Source organism: Mus caroli, unplaced genomic scaffold (assembly GCF_978045245.1).
Source record: "Mus caroli unplaced genomic scaffold, Mus_caroli_1 scaffold_8, whole genome shotgun sequence".
NCBI classification, from domain to species: Eukaryota; Metazoa; Chordata; class Mammalia; order Rodentia; family Muridae; genus Mus; species Mus caroli.
Genome location: NW_028227263.1, coordinates 138,533,349 through 138,541,575, shown reverse-complemented (window position 1 = coordinate 138,541,575; position 8,227 = coordinate 138,533,349). Strand labels below are relative to the sequence as shown.

At 38.7% G+C, this 8,227-nt stretch overlaps 1 pseudogene across 1 annotated transcript; it reads right to left on the bottom strand.

Moving 5' to 3' along the window:
• Positions 1-5,286: 5,286 nt before the first annotated feature.
• Positions 5,287-6,697, bottom strand: LOC147003700 (vasculin pseudogene; annotated as a pseudogene). Its single transcript, XR_015048027.1, has 2 exons — positions 6,612-6,697; positions 5,287-6,551 (listed from the first exon to the last, which is right to left on the bottom strand). The product of XR_015048027.1 is annotated as a vasculin pseudogene (transcript).
• Positions 6,698-8,227: the final 1,530 nt, after the last annotated feature.

The window sequence follows — 8,227 nt, the reverse complement described above, 5'->3', positions numbered from 1 at the left end:
AATTGCAAATTTACAGTCTCCCTTGAGACTGAAGCTGCAAATAGAGAAGGGGGAAGTCTCAACAATGAATATTGATGAGATGAATAGGTGATGCTTTGCTTCCTGAAGTTTCCTGATGAAAGGAATTTGAGAAAGCATTTAAATTCCAGAATATGGAAAGGAGAACTATAAAAAAGTGGGACATGATGCAGCTGTTGCTCTCACAAACTCACAGTGGATGGGGTTGCCTGAGCAATATCTAGCCTATCAACATTCTGGCATGGATAAAAGAGGGGGTGTCAAGGACTCACTCCTAAATGAGGAGAAAAGGCACTTGATAGCTACTGAGGAGGAGAACCATTCTTCCATGAGAAGGGAACCCCCCTGGTAGCTGCCAGTGTTCAAGTGACCCCACAGCTGTGCACACATAGTACTAGATTACACATATCTTGAAATTTCATGATGGAGTTCATACTTTAAGTGAGAAATAAAAAGAGAAATCCAGATCAGAAGAAAATAATAGTTGGAGAGAGAGAGAGAGAGAAGGAGAGAGAGAGAGAGAGAGAGAGAGAGAGAGAGAGCGAGCTCTCACAGGAGTGGAAGGTTTAGAGGATGCACAAGCACACAGAGGAGTGCCAGAACCCATGTATTTAAGGCACAGTCTTCATGCTAGAAATGGTAATAGATATTTAATATGAAAACACAGCCATCTATTTAAAAACAATACAGAATGTGCTGTGTAGATCAGGCTGGTCTCAAATTCAAGGAGCCTGCCCTCTGGTGGGATTGGGTACATTGTGTGACAGTATGACTACTTTTTTATATATTTATTCCTTTTTTATACTTCTTTTTTATTAGACTTTTGGGGGCCTTTCACAGAATCTAATGGCATTTATTTTTACTCTACTCTCTTTCTTTCATTATTATTTTATCTGGTTTTGTGGCTGGGATCAGGGGCATGAGCCATCATGCCAGGCTAAATAAGGTTTTACGTTGGCCAGCAGTATTCTACTGCTGGTAATTTCCTGACTTTGATAAACTGTTGTACTAAACAACAACACTTTTATTTTCAGAACACAATTCCTGAGTTATTTGTGGTAAACATTAGTGATAAATTTTCAGAGATCTCTGCTACAAAATGACAAACTATGTGGTTAAAAACTATAGAAATTCAGTTAGAAATGTAGGTTGTTTGGTAGCATGCTTGCCTAGAATGCACAAAGCCCTGGATTCCAGCCCTAGCAACACAAAGAACACCTGGTGTGATGGTGCACACCTGCAATAGCAGAACCTGGGAGGTGAAAACAGGTGGATTAGAAGTTCAAGGTCATCCTTGCCTTCACAATGAATTTTCGGCTATCCCACTGTCCTTCAAATTCTGTTTCAAAAAACCAACAAGTTCCAACAACACCAAAATCACTAAGAATTAAGTTGTCTTACTATTTATGTGCAGGGGTCAGCAGCTTCATATTCTCTCCCTCGGGGAACCCCTGGCCTGCTGCAACTTCTGAACCCGTATTTTGCTGAAAATCTTTGGTCTCTCCTTTCTTTGCAGCCACTTAAATCCAGTATCTGCCTTGATTACCACATTACATTTTCCTGTGTTCCAGTCTCCACATGGTTACTCTTCAACAGCAAATTAAATCTACAGCAATATCTTTTTTACAATTATTTGAGGTATAAGAGGTCAGGGCTTTAACATATTTGTTTTGCACAGGAGGAATAACTCAACACTGCAGCCAACAGGTAAAGACCTGTTTTTATTGATATGTAACCAGTCTTTGCCCATGTATTTTCCTAATAGCCAAATGGGGGTGGGGGAAGTAAATTTTTAAAGGGTAAACTCAGATGAAGGGCTTAGACACAAATACTGGGTGTGTCCATACCTGCCTGCTTCCCTGTGGGTTCTCCTGATTCTCGGTTTGGTTTAACACTCATTAATATAAATAAATATATCTCTATCCTCTTCATTTTCAGGTGTCCAACCCTCATGATGCCTACACATTGTATATTTTCTCTTTGTATCTGGGATGCCTAAAGAGCACACTCTTCGCCAAGGTCCCCAGCCTAGCCAACAATCTTTTGGGGTATCTATACTTACTTCAAAGTCGGAAAAAGCCAGATAAAGTCTGCAGACTTGTCTTTGGATCCAGCTGGAGCAATTGTTGGAGAATTCAGACAAATAATGATTTTTGTATACCTATTTTTAAAGAAAAAGTTAAATAGTTAACGTACCACAGTACCACAAAATATCTTGACTTCCCTGCTAAAGCAAGTCCAAATAACTATGACAACAGACACAATTTTTTTTCTGGTTTGTCTACACATGAGGGAGGAAAAAGAGATGAAAAATGATGCATATACACACACTCCTCAAATAACAAAGCAAATAAAAGCATATAAGGAAAAAGAAGCTGAAGACAAAATTTGCGGACTCACTGCCCCAGGACTTCCAAGTTAGTCCTTAATACCTGACAGCTGCAACTCAGTAGAAAAAGTCTATGGTACCATGTGATTGGTCAGTGGGTCACTCCTTCTCATTGGTGGTGGAGGGGAAAGGGGTTGGCAAATGGAAGATGGATATGATGTTGAAAGTTTGGTGTGGCCTGGTATTATACAGATTGTGAATATTGCACTGAATCTGGTTATGTAGACTTCTGTATGAACTCCAGATAAATAATCTCCAAGGCTTCTTCTGACTGAACAGATGGATCCCTTCATCCTCTTTATGACTTGTTATTTTATGTGTGTCATCACTACCTAGCTTCAAAAGAAGCAGATAAATGAAGGTAGGCAGTCTTCCTGTTCTCAGATCCAACACCCCCACTTTCCCTGCATAATCCCAGTTGGGATGGAAATCGGACTCCTCCTGTCTCAGAATCTCGAGTGCTAGGACTACAGGTGTGTACACTACTTGTGACTAAATTTCATGTTCTAACTATGATTACTAATGTTCTTCCTTTCTCTGGACGTCAACTGCAGTTTGACAATCCTAAGTGGGGGAGGATCCAGCAGTGGGAAGGCTCAGCTGGTTGTACTTGATATCAAGCCTTGAAGACCTGAGCTGATGACGGAACGAGAAATTTACTTTTGCAATAACCAGATTCAGTGCAATATTCACAATCTGTATAATACCAGGCCACACCAAACTTTCAACATCATATCCATCTTCCATTTGCCAACTCCTTTCCCCTCCACCACCAATGAGAAGGAGTGACCCATTGACCAATCACATGGTACCATAGACTTTTTCTACTGAGTTGCAGCTGTCAGGTATTAAGGACTAACTTGGAAGTCCTGGGGCAGTGAGTCCGCAAATTTTGTCACATATACACAATTTATAGATGGATAAATAACTGTACTAAACATTTAAAAAGTTAAGTAATAAATCCTAGAAATAAAGAACTCATTAGTGTTAAATGGCATTTACCATGTGTAATTAATGTTGCTCTATTTTATTATTGTTAGTTATTATTAGTAATTTGTTATGCCAAACATATAGATTAAACTTCTGTAAGTATATATATATCGAAAAAATATATGGGGTTCCATCCTATCTTAGTCTCACAATCCTCTGCACAGCTTTCAATGAACACACACACACACACACACATATGATGGGCAGGTTTTTCTATTGACTTTGTATTGATCAAACCTGCCTTATATCTTTTTTCGTTTAAATAATGACTGGCTAGGTATGGAACACAAGTATGGTCTTTGAGAACATCAGGCAAGTGTTCTACCACTGAACAAGAACTCCATCGTGTTCCCTCTCCTGTGTGTCCAGTACTGTCAATGTAGTGCTACCTCCACTCCCAAAAAAAAAGTACTTCAAAGTCTGAGAACCTGAGTTTGATATAGTAGACTCATTTTGTGTAAGGAAAGAACTGACTCCCCTGAGTTGTGCTCTCTACTGCCCACATAGACATGCACACACACACACACACACACACACACACAAACACACACACTTTAAAAAGTTGTTATCTTATATGATCTTTTATGTCTTTCTTTCAGGTTTTTGGTGATTTTGTTTTGAACCTCTTTATTGGGTTATTTTTCAATTTACTAAGCCCTGGGTGTATAAAGAGATGTTATATCTTTTGTTGTTGTTGTTGTTGTTGTGTTTGTTTGTTTGTTTGTTTGGGGGGGGTTGAGACAGGGTTTCTCTGTGTAATCCTGGCTGTCCTGGAACTCACTCTGTAGACCAGACTGGCCTCGAACTCAGAAATCCGCCTACCTCTGCCTCCCCAGTACTGGGATTAAAAGCGTGTGCCACCATACCTGGCTTGTTATATCTTTCGTATGTTCCTCTTTGAATTCTATTGAAAGAACCAACATTTTTCCTTTGTTTGTATGATGGGTGGACTCACAGTCACCCATGATACATAGGACAAATGGTTAATTTTAGCAGACAGCTGCAGGTGGAAACAGATCCTCAGTGACAGTTAAAGATGCCCAGGTAATTCTAGCCTACTGAATCCTGTGTTAAGAATCTAGACCAGTGGTTCTTAACATTCTTAATGCCATCCTCCTGGCCCCTCTACAAGCATTTGTGACATCTCTCAGATTTACATGGAACCTTGGTATGTGATGACATCGCTTATTCCCCAAAATAGTTTATAGCACCTTTAGATATATGAAATTGAGATTGTATGTGGAGAAGTTCCTTGTCTTCTGTGCCCTCCAGATCTGTTGCTTTGAGTTTCTTGCCTGATGCCCCAGGAGGTCTGATACTATCAACTGGTGCAGACCATTTTTCAATCAGGAAATGCTATGAAAACCTGCAATGAGCAAGATTTCTGCAGTGCTCTGTCTTGTTCAGAAAGGTATGACAGTGTTCATTTTTATTATGTTCTCTGTGAAGGTTTACTGTGACCTTAGAGGTGTGTCCAGCCTGTGTTCTGAAGATCACTTGCATCTAGGAATAGCTGTGAATGTGATCCATTATAAAATTGTGCACTTAAAACACCTCATACCCACACAAATACATACATACACCGAAGCATGCAGGCACACTCACACACACACACACACACACACACACATTTAATACTTTATAAAGGAATTCAGAGGAATTTAACTAATTAAAGAAATACATTCTGAAAACTTTCTGATATTATGAAAATTTCATCCAAAGGATTTACAAACTGGAAACCCTGAGTAGGAAAAAAATGAAAATAACACCTTCATATATGGGCCAATAGAGTACAAAAGGAAAGGGGAAAATCTTGAAAGTCATTTAGTAAAATGGCATGACATCAAAAGATACAAAAGATCAGAATTCTTTTTTTTTTTTTTAAACATCACACAATTTTTTATTATTAAATGAGAAAATCTCATTTGTTACATCGTCACATTGCTAGTCAAGAGAAATGCTGCAGTGATGAAGAAAGTCAATGTTGGATCAACCAAAGTCCTCATTTCTACAACATTCATTTACAAAGAAATAATGTTCAACACAGCCCAACACAACATTCTTGGTTTTCTTCATATTGAAGTCCCCCAAAAAATCATCTTCTAATGGGGTAGGTTCACTACATAAATTATAGTTCTTCATTTTTACAATTCACCCCAAACTGCATGAGAGATGTATCACACTAAAATTTCTAAAGCTGTGAGGCTCTCCTTCACACATCATCATCATCCGAGGTGTCACTGCTACTTGTCTCTGTGTCATCATTCTCAATTGTGGGTTTGAAAGTGCTGTTTTTCCAGGGTCCAAACTTGAAGTCACAGATCAGGCCATTTTTCAAAATACCATTTTTTCTCAGACCATTCTTCTGTAACTGTTCACTAATAACTTGGAATTCTCTCATTTCATCCTCAGTTAAGGGAGCACATGTTTCATCATTTTCACTGTCTTCCTGCCAGCCCATTTCTTTTAATAATCTGTGTTCTGCCTCTAGTGAACTGGAAAGAACATCGGTTTGTGGAAAAGTGGAAGAACGAATGATCTGCTGAGACATCACCGAGGCATTGCCGTTCTCCTGTGGAATTTCATTTTCATCAAAGTTTCTGTTTATGTCTCTTTCTTGGTGAGTAGTATTGCTGTTATGCAAATTAAATGAGTCGTCATCCTTCTCTGAGCCAGCATGACTTTCATCTTCATGTTCCTCCTCTACTCTGTCCCTTTTCAATGCTTTCAAAAATTCACTCTTTTTATCACTGCGCATTCGTGTCAGTTTAGTTAAACGAGGCTGCTGATTAAGTTTGTCAACAGGCGAAGAAGAATTCGAACGATTACACTCTTTCACTGAGTTTGTTGATGGACTAATACTCTTGGCCGCTGACTTAAAAGCATTAAAGTTGCCAATGCCATATGTAGATTCATGAGAAAAAGAAGTCCCGACTTTGTTCTCTTTAGTTTGGCTTTTCCATTGTGTAGGTTTTGTAGGTGGAACAGCAGGTTTGGGGACTAAGCCTTTATAAACACTGGGACCAGTTCCATTCTTAACTGGCTGTGACTGGAGGTTTCCTGCTACGGGGAATCCAGATAGCTGTAAGTCTTTTGTATTACCTTTCTTAATGACCAGCATTCTTGGAGTTCTAGATTTAGGATTCGGGGGATAGTCTAAGAGAGGAGCTTGGGAGATTTTTTTGGTTGGGTATGTGTGTGTCTGGGCGTGTAGGCCCCAAACACCCGCAGCTAAAGATTTATTCTGATTTGGTTCTCTCTCATATTCAGGATTTAAAGATGGAAAATCCTCAGCCTCAAACTGTCTGCGTTCTCTTTTGTCTTCTTTCCTCCCAGTTTCATTGTCAGGGATGTTGTTTTCATGTAGTCCTTGGCTTTTTCCAGAATGGAAAATACTGCTATGAGAACGGGAATTTCCACCATGGTATCCCCCACGATGATTTATGTTTTCTGTACCATTTCTGCCATGCGTACGCCATCCATTTTTCTCTTTCCTCCCAAAATTACCTCCATTAGGGCGTCCAATACCAGAATCAAAGCCATCTGAAGAATTGTGTCGTCGACGACTCACATCATAACGATTTTCTGTCCATGAAAAATTTTCAGAGTGCTTCTCAAAATTCAATGATGAAAATTCCAAAAGGACTGCACAAGAAGGTGTTGATTTCTTCTCTATAAGCTTTATGTTTTCCAGTTTGTTTTTTTATTTTGTATCCTCTGAAATATCCAAGTTCTTTGAAGATACTTAACCTATGACTATTTGACATAGAGTTACTTGAAGTCAGCTACCCATATTTATTTTGAAGTTTTCATATGGCTAGATCCAGAATTAGCCAGGTTCCTTGTATTTAAGAGCAAGGTCTTCTTTAGTATTCCATGTACTTGTCACTGTTGTACTTATCCACTCCAGAAGAAATATCCAATGTATGTGCCAAAAAGCAGAAACAAAAAGAAAATTTTCACATCTGAAGATTACTTCTAAACATCAGCGTATATAGACAGACAGACAGCTATCTCAATACTACCATGCTGGTGTGAAAATGGACATCTTACATTCCCAAGTAAATAAAAGATAAAAAGAAAAAAACGCTGTATTCTTTCAATGTCTTCATTTAGAAAAGCTGTCCCATTGTAATATGAAAAAAGCTGAAGTCAAAAATTACTAAAACTTTTAATAAAGGTAAAAAGAACTGCCACAAAACTTCAGCAATATTTAAACAGTAATTTGAAACTGCTGAAACTACTTGGTACACAAATCAAACATATCTTACAGTTTTGGCTGAAGAACACCAACAGGAGAGGGGAAAGAGACAAAAATAACACCAGATGAAATGCTTTAACCACTTATATAATCCGTTTGAACCAAAATACTGAAGAAATGGCTGGATCTTTTAGTAGCTCGTTGAATTTGTTCACTACTATCAATTCACTTCAGAGATGATTCTTGTCAATTTTAATTAACTACTGGAGCAAAATTGCCCAAAACAAAAACAAAACTGTAATTCCAAAATGGCCACTTGAAATATCCGGGGCCTTTTAAACAAAACCTAGATGATGATCTTCATACGCCAAATTCAATCACCTTCTGCCCCACCAGAGGTGCCCCTGGCCTGGGGGTGCCGCTGCGCTCGATCCCGGGAGGAGGTTTTCGGTACTTTGAATAATCCCCTTTTGCAGCTTTTCCCTCCCCCACAACCAGTCTCAGTCCCCAAGATCAGAATTCTTAAAATGGATGATATTGACTTTGAGTATTGCAATATTTTTTTCATATTTCCTCTTAGTTTTAGTGAGTAAAAAATTGAAAGTAAAAATTTGAAATCCACAAATGAC